Consider the following 14,241-nt stretch of genomic DNA (forward strand, 5'->3'; position numbering starts at 1 on the left):
TTATAGTTACAATGATTCTTATGTTTGGAATTATTTTGCGCAAATTCCAGTAATTCAGAATTCTTAAAAATGGAAATGAATTGTCAATGACAATTTGTCATAGAAGTAATTATGATTATTCTGTTACAAATTTAAAAAATATAGCTAATTTGTTGCCAGAGTTTCAAGCCATTTTTGGAATTATCAAAACTTATACTCCCAGTTATGAATTTTAGATTCGTATGTTCTTTTCTGCGGTTGTAGTTTTGAATTTATCGATTTATCAGTACTTTCTCCAATGCATTTTGAAATTATTCTTTCTGTAATTGCCCAGTTTTCTGGGATTCATAAACATATTATATGTTTATGAACATACGCTATATTACATATCGTATTCTACTGAAGTCGTGTTAGTATTTTTCCTTACAAATTTCAGAAACTGATGTAGGTATTCACATTTCTTGTATGATTTAGTACATCATTTAAGAATACATTGACGTGGGAAATGCAACAACTGCAATTTGCACATCTTTAAAATTGACGAGCTCTGAATCCTGAATTTAATTAAAATTGTAAATTTTTCCACATTTTAATGTAAAACGTTCGACCAAAGAAATTTTCTTGAATATTTTAACCCCCCAAGAAAACACAGATCAAAAAATCTGATTATGAATAAATATCCGTTAAAATTGTTCGAATTGTGTTCAAAATACGTTGGCTCCAATTCGAAAATTTTAAAATTATTGTTAATAAATTGAAGGAAATTAGAATATAACTTTGCTGTTTTAAGAAACTTAAATAAATATAGGTAAATCCTCTAACGTTGGTGGATGGGCTCAATTTTTTATAAAGTTTATTAAGTAATTTATAGTTGAGAATTATAAATTTTCGAAATCATTTTTGAAAAATTTTCAGTTATTCGGAATGACTTAAAAAATATCGTGCCCTTAGGCACGAGCTTTTATTAATATTTTGTTTTAGTACGAATTACATAGAAATCACAAATTTTCATCATGCGTAGAAACATGAAATGGTATGATAGTTAAAATTCTCATGAGTTTGTCAAACGCGATCAATCGTCTCCGATCTTAATTCCAAAATAGTATGATAAATCTATAAAATATTAACGAATGGCGTTAAACATAGCACATTTTTTGAAAAATTTTAACCTAGAAAATGCAGTAAAGGTGTTACAATGTAATGGGGCTACAAATGACTAAAATATAAATGAAGTCTGTCTGTTCTTTTTTTTAATTGCATGAAACGCGCCCAATGTACACGGTTATTAATATCATTGCGAATATTGACGCTATTTGCAATAACTTTGTCAATACAAATAATTTCGGGAGCACAATGTTGCTTGGTAGCTTACATGACACTCCAAAGTTTTGATAGAGTTTGTGCCGCAAAGTTTGTGACCATCAAAATTTAGAAGTGAATAAGCATTCACCATGGGCAACTTCATGCTTTTACCAATTCGGAAATTTCTTACAAAATGTCACTCTTCGGATAACCACCACATTGTTTAGAGTGTAATTCTGTATGCACCAAATAATCTTGTGCAAACTGAACGACTGAGCAGTCGACTTTCTCCTCTCTCCCCGATTTCCGTCTCAACTTGAGACGACTGCAGTCCAAAAAACTCCTCAGTTTTCGTCAGACCTCGAAAGAGAAATAATCACGCTGCTCCAAACTCCGTGCAAAATTCGACTCTTCAAGTTTTAACACAATTTCTTCACAAATGTTAAAATTCACTTTGCGTAAACTAAGGCATTTCTGGAAATTTAACGTAGTGAAAGTGGAGTGAAAGTTAATTTTTCCGTTGTTCTTGATTGGCATTTATTTGCAGTGGAAGAATAATTGAAGTATTTAAAATTCATTTTTGTTGGCTCAGTGAAAGTTTTTAGCGATTGATAAATTTTATGTAATATTTGTGCTGTTTGTGAAGTTATTTCTGCATTATATCCAATTACTCATGCTCATTTATTGTGTTTGTCAGAAAACAAGACATTAAATGAGACCAACGACTCGTGTATTTTAACAATTTGAGGGAAAATTGTGAAACTAAATTACTTTGTACAATTGCAATTCAAGAGAAAAAAGCAAAATTGTGAAATCTTCAAAAATCACACTGTAGTAACCTTACTGAAACAATTAATTTGTGAAATCGAATCTCCTCACTACCACCAGTGCATCTGAATTCAACAAAAAAAGGATACTAAAATCTCTCTTGAAGTAAAAGAAAAATCACACATTTTCTTTCTTGGATTATGAAGAAATTCGTCTAAAATCTGTGTTCCTTGTTATTCAAAAGAATTTAATTCTCCGTGATGATTTCAATCCTCTGTAGATCTGATAGTTTGTGAAATATTTTTAGTGTCGTTTGTTGTTAGTGAGTGCTTTAGTGCTTTCGTGAGTTCCACTCCGCCCCAGAGAGAAAGCAATCGCGATTCTACCCTGATTTCACCAAGAACCAGGTGATGATTTTCTCATTTTACGTGTTTTTCTCACCTCCTGGGGCATTTCCGCTTATCGAAAATGTCCGGATTGCAAAATAAAGTAAATAAAATCTCGTGTAAAATCCGATCGGGATTTTTTCTGCAGAAAAATATCAGATTTTCGGATACCCAGTAAATTAAACTATTTAATCATTTCCTCGGTTTCCCAATAGTCATAAAGATAATGGCTTTCTCTCTCTCCTCCATGTTTTTCCTGTTCAAAAACTACATTCGGAAACGATCTAGAGAAAAATTTTGTGTAAAAAAGATGAAAAATACCCGGGATTATTTCCCCGAGAGAAGTTTTCCCTCATTTTTTCCACGCCCTTATCTTATTCGTCCCCATACAAAAAAAGAAGGAACTAAACTGCCCTCGAAGGACGGGATTTGGATTTGGTGGGCTCCGAGTTAAAAAAATTATATGACTTTTGTAGGAGAAAGCGGGTATAAAAGTGGACAAAGTCGACACAATTTACGAGTAATTAGGTCGAGAGGGAAGACGTTATCTTAACAAGAGGATGAGAAGGAAGGTTCAGTTTGGAGTAGGTTTTTTTGCGAAGAAGTGTGGGATCAAACATGGATTCGCGTGGAGATGGAAATGAGAAGAGGAAGAAGGGAGATTTTTTAGAAGAGAAAGGAGAAACTAAAAAAGGGTGGAAAATTGTGGTGCTAACGACTAAATGGAAGAAGGGAAAGAGAGAAAATTCGGGTGAAAGTGAAGGGCAAAATCAAAGAGCCGGATGGGACAATTCTATATGAAAATGGGACGAAATTGTATTTAAACTTCACGAAAAATTAATTAAAATGCGGTAATACTGTCAAAATTTAGTCCAAACAAGGGCCAAAGTGTGACGAAATATTTTCCACAATCGCGCAAATATTATGGAAACGAAAATTAACCCCTGGTAAAACTGAGGCGGGTTTATGGTCAAAATAGGGTCGAAATTACTGCAAAATTTTGGTGATAATGGTTACTTGCGAAATTTTATTACAGACCTGATCACGATATTTCATCCATTCCACAAATTAAACCGTGTCCGTACTGTTGAAATCTGTCGTTAAAAAAATCCATTTACTTCTTCCCAAAATTTTGCTGAACTCACTCACCACCCACCAAACGGATACTGCTTGACCCCTCCCACACCATCCATGCCTCCCTCCGTTTCCTCTCTTCGTGGATATTTTATTTTATTTTGTTTTATTTAATAGGACAATTCTCAACTCGACAATTGCCTCTGGCTCGCTCTTGATCTCTCACCAACTTTCCCTCTCGTTCTTGTTTTTGCCAATTGCTGCACTTTCACCACTGCTTCTTCTTCTCGTATAACGAACGAAGGGGAGAAAGTCAAAGTAATAAAATATGAGCGGATTACATGGCCTCGTCCCCTGTAAAATAGATGAGTGGGTCGGGCCACGATTGGGCCCAGATTATCGTGCCAAATTGGCTACGAGAGAATAAACTGGGAGTAAAGTTGGACTAGTAAACTGCTAATTTATTGCGTTACGAAAGATTACACCGCTATTAATATCCAATCCGATCCGAATTACTGTTTGTTACCGAAATTCCGAGTCAACGGATTATGTACAAATGTTTTATTTCGTTATTAATCCGGGTGAAAGTTTGCGGATGAAATGGTGACGAGGTTGGTTTTGCCTTTGGTGAGAGGAGGACGCCGGGAGGACGAGGGAGATATCAACGTGTCATCGGAGGGACACTGACTGAGTGAGTTGGAACAATGGGGATTTGTTGATTTGGAAGGAATCGATAAATCAATTGTTGGGGTTGTCTTGTTTATGCAAATGACGGAGGAAGAAGGGAAATATATGTAAATGAGGAGGGATAGAGTAAGGAATTACATAAATGTGGGATAAATGTACATGGTGGAGAAATTAAGGGACTAAATGGTCGATAAAGTGGCAGAAAAGAGAAATTGTTTGAAAACTTTAAATTTAATTGAAGGCAGTAAAATAAAATTGTCACAAAATTTTCATAAAGTTCATGAAAATGTTGCTGAAAGTGGAGGAGAAATGAAACTTAAAACCTGATTTTTCAGAAAACAAGAGGAAATTTCCCCAAAAGCCAAGTGATAGTATGTGCCACAAAGACAAAATTTGTAGCATTATAATTAAGAAATTCAACCAAAACGTATAAAAATCCAAAAAATGTAGAGTATTTCCCTTGCATTCATCTTTCGCCCACTTTCTGCCCACCTTGTTTTCTTTCTAAATTTAAGTGTAAATAATTCCCTCCTCTAATTTTACCCCGGTTTAAAAATACTCTTGTTTTTGCATCTCTCAATTACGGGGAAAATTACTGCATACGCCGAAACGCAGTGATGCATGAAATTGCAACCCTACAAATAGATCAAGTACTTTCTTTTTATTTTGCTTTCTCTCCCAAAAAAGCAACAAGAGAAAAGTAACATGTTGTTTTTATCTCCATTTTCCATTTTTTATAAACAAAAGGAAGAAATCGATAGCTTACTTTCTCTTTGTTTTCCACGCTCGGAGAAAACCATGTGTCCGTCATGGCAGAAACAATACTGACATTATTTAAACCACTCAGAAAGAATAAGTTATACAACAAACGACTTCGTATTCGTTTTTAGAATTACAAAAATTAAAAATTACGTAGACTATGCACTCTTAGGAGTTCCTTAGAAGTTCTGTTAAAATCCTGTGAAACATGTAAATTTTACAGCATATCTCTTCAGAAGTCTTTGAATGACCCTTAATTTTGCCAGCTCCGTATCTATGGACGTCTGTAAGTAAATAAATTTCCCCAAAATGTTGAATGGCTTTAAACCCCAGCAATTTCTAAAACTTGAATATTTCTTGCTAAAAAATATTTGAAGAAAATTGGCACGGTTAACCGTGTTACATGAATATTTGTAAATTGTTTCAAAAATACTTGGTATTTTGTTACATAATTCATATATTTTCTATCATGACTTTAACGCGAAATTCAAATTTATTCTCTATTCTCCGCTGGTTTATCACAAGGTGTTTCTAAACTTGATAGAGTCACATTCGTAATTCCGCTTGTTACCGGAATATTTCCAGCTGATGTACTTCTAAACCAATAGATTATATTCCATTACCAATTTTGGCAATTGGATAAATGCTACCAGACCGGTAAAGAATGACACAAAATTCCATCCAAGTTTTTTTCATGTTTACTCTTAAAGTGACAGCCACTCGTCAAAAAGAAACTGGTTTTGGAACCGGATCTGAACCAGCTTTGGGTTGAAACAATGAAGGAGTCGGAAAAAAAGAAATTGCTGTCGGAGAAAGTTAAAGTTTTGTTGCTCTCTTTCTTCCCGTTTTCTTTTAAGCTTTCTCTTTTTTGACAGAAATTTCAACAAGTTGTTGTCTAGACAGAGGAGGAGTGAAGCAAACTATCGAATATGGTTCAGTTCCACTACAAAACTTTCATATAGTTAGTTACACACTAAATAATTGTCAATATTTTGGTTTTAAAAATTTTTGGGAGAAATATTTTTAACCAAAGTTTTAGTGTACATTGTAAGATTTTGTTTACAAGATTTACAGATAGATTTAATCCTTTAGTACACATATTTTAGCTAGAACTTCATAGTTTTGGAGTTTGACTGGTTAAAACGTCGGAGTGGAGATTGATGGAAATTATAATAATTTGGTTTTGAATAAGGCAATGAGGTTTTAGCTTGCGAAGTGTGAAAATTTTGAGTCATAATTCGACAAAATTCACTTAAAAACACAAGAAAGTGACAACGCCTGAACGATAAAATTTATCATTCAGGCGTTGTCATTTAATGTTGAACTGCTAGTATTTTTTCCGTGTAAATTTGTGCTTTTTGTCAGAAGGTTCCAAAAAATTCCCAAATCTACACTCTTAAAAACTTGGTATTGAAAAAAACCTAACGGTATTGATACGTGACTCTACCGCTTTGGTATTAAACGGTTATACCATATTGGTATAGAACCAGTATTGAAATTATACCTCATAGTAATAATTTTAATACTAATTGGTATTACATTTTTTACTACGTAGTATTAATTCAATACCGGATCAATACCACGCGGTAGAGTCACGTATCAATACCAACGGTTATTGATTTTTTTAAGAGTGTATTGCAAAAATTGTGTTTAATTTTTATCCGTATATATAAATCTCCATTTTTGCATTAAAAACTGACATTCTTTCATAATGTGCATACACTTCTGTAAAGATTTGCAGATGTACAGGTAATTTGTTTCTACAAACACAATATTGGAATTGCTTACCATTTTGTATTTCTTAAAATTCGAACCATCCATACTGGATAATTTTTTTCCAAATCTGAAAAACCTGCGGTCAAAATATAGATGCAGATATTATTGTATTTATACTTTCATGGTGCCCGGAATGACTTTTCGTGTCGAGGTGAACGTGCCTCCGGAGGTTTAGCATGACACGTTGCGTGGCGTGGGTTAAGAAAGTTTAGTGTCATTAGAAGCCGGGCAGGTTTCATCTCGTGGTAATTTCGACGGTGAGAACTTATGTAACCGAAACCTTACAAAAGTCATGTCCCAGCTTATTGTAGGATTACAAGTGGTAATTCAATTTATGCAAAAAATTTGAGAAAATCAGATTTACATTATAAACCATCTTTTGGTAAATTTAATATTTTGCTAGTTAAGTTGAATGCCAAATTGATGCAAATTGGTTTTGATAAATTGTGTTGCTAATTCCGCTAAGATTTACAAATGGTTTCTTGGTATGATTATTTTCAAATTAAATTAAATTAAATTATGACAAAAAAATCAGTTTTTCAGAATATAAAAAACTTGTTGGATTTACAAGCAGGGTTTGGAAAACCCCGGGGTTTTTGTAGAAAAACCCAACCCCTGGGGTTTTTCCGGGGTTTTTGGGGTTTTTGTGGGTTTTTGGGTTTCTGTGGGTTTTTGTGGGTTTTTGTGGGTTTTTGTGGGTTTTTGTAGATTTTGGGGCAGGTTGAACCAGAATTCCTAAAATTATATATTAGAGATAAACTAATTTTATATACAATTTTAACATGCAATTTTAACCGTTATCATTGATTTGGACTGTTACATCGAAAATTTATGTTTGACATGTAAATCTGGATATATGCAATGATATTTGGAAATTCAAGTCGCAAATGAAGATTCTCAAAATTTCAAGATGAAGTAGAAAAGTTAATTAGCATTGATCTACGTTGTAGTTTAAGGGATGTTGTTTCAATCTACCTCAAAATCCTACAAAAACCCCGGAAAAACCCACAAAAACCCACAAAAACCCGCAAAAAACCCATTAAGCATTAGGGTTTTTCCGGAGATTTGATACCCCAAAAACCCACAAAAACCCCAAAAACCCCAACCCACAAAAACCCGGGGTAGCGAACCCTGTACAAGCTGTTTATGAATATCATGGAAAAATTAGTAACTAGTTTTCACTAAATTTTTTTCGAAGAGCACAAATTTTAATGTTATATTGAGGATTATTCAAATTACTTACGTATTTTTAATTGTGATTTTGATGGAAAGAATGTAACCGAAACTTTACAAAAGTAATGTCCCAGCTTATGATAGAATTTCAAAGCGGCAATTCAATTTATGAAACAAAAATTGAGAAAATCAGGTCCACACTAAAAAATATCTTTACCAAAATTAATATTTTACTGGCTAATTAGAAGGTCAAATTGCAAGGTTTTAATAAATTGTGCTGGAAATTTCAATTAGATGCATAGTTTTTTTTTGAGTGATCATTCTCTAAGAAAATTAAATTTTAATAAACAATATAAAGTGTTAGATTTCCAAAAGTATTCCAAGGTGTTTGTGAATATCCTGGAAAAATTTGAAAAATTTGACTTGTGTAGAACTTTTAATTGGCATGAATGTTTTTGTTGTTTGGCATGAAATCGTATTGACGATAAATTATAAAAAACTCGTTTTTGGAATGATGCATTTAGTATTATTCATAGATATAGAGTAGAATTAAAAATTATAATTTTTAATTCATAATTTCAAAAGAATTTATAAAAAGTTGACAAATTCAAAATCACGAAAAGCTAGGAAATTTATGATTGCAATTTTTTTTCTTATTTTCAAGTAAAAAATACACCAATTTATGACAAGAAATTATGTTAACTTTGAAAGGAAATTATTTACTTCAATTTAAAACAAAAGTTGTACCAAATTCTGGCGGGATTTTTGCCCTATAATTAATTAATCGTGGGAACGATGTGTCAATTCAATCCGCGAAATAAATTCGGTGAAAATTGCGTTTTAGATTAATTCGAGTGAAAATGTAAAGAGAAAGTTTGCCTTGTAATTAATGAATCGTAGCGAAACTATTGAAATCATTCAACCAGAATCAGGCCCGGGGTCGGGCAGAAAGGATGTCAGGAAATCTAAGGTTCTATAATGTTATTAACTTGTAAAATTTTCAAAAATAACCAACAATTTTTTTAAATGTGTGTAACAATATTAATAATAGCTGATAGCTGTAAACTGGGTTTCTGTAAAATGTAAAAAATATGGGTTAAAGGGAAGCTCTTGATCAGGGTAGGTTTACGATGCATTTGAAACCTGATTCTTCGTAATCTTTATAAACTGTGTCATAAAGTTTGCAAACTTCAAATGAGTGAAGGTTCACAAATCACACTGGATATAATAAGATTGTAAAGCTGATAAATTTAGATAGAAAGTGACGCCGTACATATTTTTCGAAACTGTTCGAAGAAACTATTTATAATAGGAACGAATCATGCAATCGCATAATTTCAAATTTAGTAATGCTGACTATCCGGAGATTACATATATCGTTATCAACAGCAAATGGTACAGGTTCGACCCTAATTTCTGTACCTTGATCGGCGTGAAAATGATCGCTGAGTTTATGTCAATGTTTTCATTTTGACCCGGATTCAGTAATATTTTTGTTACCAAAATGATAAGATTTTCACTCATACCTGTTCACTTTCATTCATGTGACTGATTATGATAGAGAATGATAGTGAATGAAAATGAATTTCCTGCAATTTGAATGAAAATGAGTGAAAGATTCGGACATTTCAGATGAGTGACTGCGAATGAAAGGATTTCTCACCCCTTTGATTTTTCACAATATGCTTAATATATTGGGCGAAGTAAGAAGTGAAGTGAAATGAGTTTGAAAGAAAATGACTGAATGTGAATGAAAATCTTCAGTCAGAAATCGGGATGACTATGAATAAAAAAAGGTTTTTTGAACAGGTATGTTTTCACCTGAAGTATTTTTTAAACGTAATTGGATCCCATCCTTTACTCACGGCCCCCGAAACGGAGGTGATCGTTGTCGATTTATCGTTCGCTAAATAAATATGGGAGCGATTGAGTAAAGTGTAAAATTGTTGAGGACTTAATGATGTTCCCACTTTCGCCACGTGTATCGCCGCCCATGAAAATGAGACTAACTCAGATGTGTGGACCAACTAACTACCCATGCCAAACGGGCAGGGTTTCGGATGGAAAGACGAAGGAAAAAGAGATCTAATTCGGATTTCTGTAATTTTTTATAAAATTAGCAAAGTCACATAAATTCAAATAAGCTTCGCCGAGTAAGAAGATTATGAACTTATCGTTTACAAGTTGTAAATTACAACAGATTTCTAACCTGATTTGTATTAACCTTATTTTAAGTTTAGTTGCAAAGGTTGAAAAAGTCTCAAAATTTGGGACAAAGTTTGTTACATAATTTACAAGTTGCGCAGTTTACAAAGGTGTGACTAGGGAGAAAATGATTTGTAACATTTAAAAATAAAATTTAATACAAATCGTTAATTCCAACGCCATAATACAAAATTTCAGATTTTATGTTAACGTGTTAAATTAATTCAGATGAGACGAAGGGAAAATTGTAGTTGTCAATTCCAACAGGTGTTCAACTTGGTACTTTATGGATCTACAGCGACGTTAGGAATTTTATAAATTATCAAAAATTTAAAATTTTTATTAAATAATTACAAACAAGTTTTATATATGACGAGGCATTTCTGCGGTTTTCGGGGATAATGCTTGATTTTATTTGAAATATTGCAAGCTTTCAATGACTCACTGTCACCTTCATCAGGCGTATATAAAGATTATTGGAAATTCAAAGTTTTATATAATTGAATTGCTTGTGAATTTTGTTTGTGCTTTGCACATGGATAATAATTTGGTCAAAAATTACAATATGCAAGTCTTCAAAATTTTGTGAACCGATTTGACGGAACCCTCCACGGGATATCTCCACGATGGAAGTAATCAGACCGTGTACGTTCTGCGGTTTGTGCTTGTCTGCACAATTCCGTTCTCTGTCTCACTGTTAAAATCGTGTAAAGTAAAATTCGTGTGGTTGATTTTGATTGTGGGAAATGCAGACACACATAAGTTTCCGAGGGTTTCAGTCGGATTGAAGACTTGATTATGGGCCTAGCAAAAAGCATGTGATCTATTTTAGGGGTCATTTTATGGGGAAATCAGGGTAAATATTCTCCCATAAACTGTCGCATGTCCTTAGAGTTGTACTTATGCCAATATTTTGGGCACTTAAGGCACGATATATTTGCATTTTGATTTATTGCAACCCGAATGTTGCAATAAATGGCATTTACACATGCCGTATAAAAAATGCAAGCATTGATTTTATATCCTTGAAAACGTTACAAACTTTACAAATACAACTCTATTCATCACATACAATTTCAGATGAGTTATCTTTATTTTTTTAAATTATACTTAAAAGTGTAATTTAAAAAAATAATTAATCAAATTACTCAAATCAAACCTTAGTTTATTTTTGATGACATACTTCTAAGCAATTACAACAAACGACGTCGAATCGAGGAAAAATTTGTAACAAATAAAAAGAAATCTTTAATGAATTTTTTCTGGTTTGGTGACAAACTTTTCTCAAACTGTGCGAAACAATAATGTAACAAGCTTTATGAGATGCCCTAAATTTCGGACTTCGAACAATCGAACGTGCTTTATGCATACTCCGTCCCCCAAACCGAGTAGATTTTACGGTTGAGTTTTACTTTCCCTGTGTTGAGAATAGTTTCGGAATTCGGGATTAAATAGTTGAACCGCAAATAGAGTTCGTTATTCCTTGGTTTTGGGTCTAGATTTGATTAATGGTGGGTGGATGAAAGAATGTGTGTGAGTGCAAGTGACGGAGAAAGGTGGGTGTCTACATACATATGTGCATACTCTAAATAATATATGCAGTGGTAGCAATGTGTTACCGGACGCGATTAAATTGCTATCTTCATGAGGTTTTGTTAATTGTGTAAGGTCTATATTTGGCACACTTTATTTCAAATTTATTACCAATTACTGGTTGACAATTACTTACAGTGAGTAAACGCAGCTATCGATTTGGCAAGAAGAAAATTACAACGCAATTAATTCACCGCAAAACTTGAATTTGTTATAAATCCATAAGAAAATAAAAACTTTTAGGTCAAAAACTGCTTGGCATTCTAAGATTAGTCTGGCTCTATCCTGAGTTCAGAAATTATTTATTTACTGGTTTGGTAATACATTTTAGTTTCCTATAAATTGTGTTATTGGTATTTTTCTGATGATCTTCATTGTACATATAGCTCATCTAATTCTGCATATGGACGAGTACATCTTTGTAATTTGTTTACAAATATACAAATTTCCTATATTTTCCTTAACGTCGCTTAGTCATTACGCGGTAACTCAGCTCTCCTTATAACATTTATTACCGAATTATTTACCATGTTTGCAATGAAATAAATACGCAAGTGTTGTAACTACCAACCCCCAAAACATGTTTAGTTCAGTGAAAATGTTTTGAGGCCCAACGTCGTCTCAGCACCACTTACAAAAATGAGTGTGTTAAAGATTAGGAATTTATCCCGTAATAAATATAATCTTGGATAAAAAGCAATAAAATAATGTCATCTCTCTCGTGCCGAAAGCGGTCGCAGAGAGCAAGTCGCATAATAAAACGCGATACATTAAATAATCCTCTCGCTCAAGGAGAAAGTGCAGGAGGGAAAGTGGAGCGTGCTTTTGGCGAGATTAGTTTCCGAGAAATTTAAGCAAACGAAAAAAAGAAGGAAAACTCTGGATCTATTTTTTTACATAGTGAAAGCAGACGGATAACATCTTGCGATTTCTAGGTGGGAGCAAAAACGGGATAAAATATAGTTTTATTTTTTTGAGGCTAGAATAATTTGAAATATTAAAAATAGCTTCATACAGCACGGTGAAAATTTGTTTCTAATCTATTTCTTTCCGGAGACCCGAGTTTTCGATATCATAAGTTTTCATTTATTGTGCAAATTTTGGATAAATATTTTTAATGGCGTCAAAATTTCACATCAAAAAAATATTTAGAGTTAATTTTAATCAAATCAAAACTATTGTCTATTTACAATTCTCAAAAGTATGTTCCTAAATTTGAAATCTGACACAATTAGAATAGGTTTTCCCTTTGTTGCAATTTTTCACAAGTTAAGAAACTAATTTGAGAAATTTAAGAAAAAGTAAGTTTGAAAATGTTAACTGTTTTCAACATAACATCTTGCGATTTTCCGTTTTTTTAACGTCGTAAAACATTTTAAAAAAAATTTTGAATTCAATTTTATCTAATCATTAAAAAGATTTGCATTAACATTATTATTAATTTGAAATTCGACACAATTTTGAACTAGGTTTTGGCTTTGTTTTTATTTTTTACGAGCTAAGAAACTACTTTGAACAATTTACGAAAAAGGTAATTTTGAAAATTTGACCATTTTTTCGACTAACTTATTCTCCTACCTTGTTCACATTTATTTCTCCTCCACTCATCGTCTTTTCCTTGATCTTCTCGCTCCATTAATTCAACCCGTAGGATGTGACCACGTGGAGGAGAAAGTGGCGGAAAGTACGGCTTAATACAGTTCCTTAAGTAGCATTCCTTCCTTCCGCTCTCTAAGTATGACAGGCATCGGGTCTGGATTCCTCTGCACATCTCTCGTGTTCTCCCTGAATCCTTAATTCGGTAACCAAAATCCCTATTCTAAATGGCGCACTAAGAAAATGAAGCTGTAGCAAAAATAAAGTGGAAAACTGTGCGAGGTTTGTTTTTTGGCCTATTTTTTTTACTTCATTTTGTGAAAGTTGAACAAAATTGGTGGTAACTACGAGATGCATATGTATTTTGTCACTATAAGACTGCCAATAGATTTAGATTGAATTTTGGCCGGAATGTTTGAAAAACTGAACGTATGGAAAATTTATCTCTTGCAGATTCGCCCAATTTTCTACAAGTTCTTGTAAAAATTTGATCCATTACTTCTAGTTCTAATGTTACAATTCTTAATTCGGTTTAACAAAATTCCTAGTATTTTTTAACGATTGTGCGTACGCACGATTTTACTACAACATTGACAATGTAATCAATTTGTCTTTGCATAATCATAAATTGTAATGATTTAGCCATTATGTAATTTTGGGAATTATAATAATTCTCGGTGGGTAATAAGTACCTACTTCTAAATAATAATTATGCATTTGGCACATGATTGATGAACTTGAACTGGGTGAACTCTTCAGTTTGTTGTAAAAGTATGCGTAATTTGTTACAAATTTACATAAAATTGTGCTGTATTTTTTACCAGAATAGTTCTCCAAAAATTATAAAAGGACTAAAAATGTGCCGATTTTTTGTACAGGTTTTTATCGTAACCAGCGTAATTTCTGCAATTACACAAGCTAATTATAATTTTCAATATCATTT

The 14,241-nt window shown here is 33.0% G+C and overlaps 1 protein-coding gene across 1 annotated transcript in view; it reads left to right on the forward strand.

Moving 5' to 3' along the window:
* The first annotated feature begins 1,652 nt into the window (after positions 1-1,652).
* Positions 1,653-14,241, forward strand: part of LOC110858818 (neuroligin-1) — a 128,281-nt gene continuing 115,692 nt past the window's right edge. The window contains exon 1 of the mRNA XM_035858935.1: positions 1,653-2,456. The gene's annotated coding sequence lies outside the window, so the exon portion shown is untranslated. The remainder of the gene's footprint in view (positions 2,457-14,241) is intronic.

This window comes from Folsomia candida, unplaced genomic scaffold (genome assembly GCF_002217175.1).
Source record: "Folsomia candida strain VU population unplaced genomic scaffold, ASM221717v1 Fcan01_Sc022, whole genome shotgun sequence".
NCBI lineage: Eukaryota > Metazoa > Arthropoda > Collembola > Entomobryomorpha > Isotomidae > Folsomia > Folsomia candida.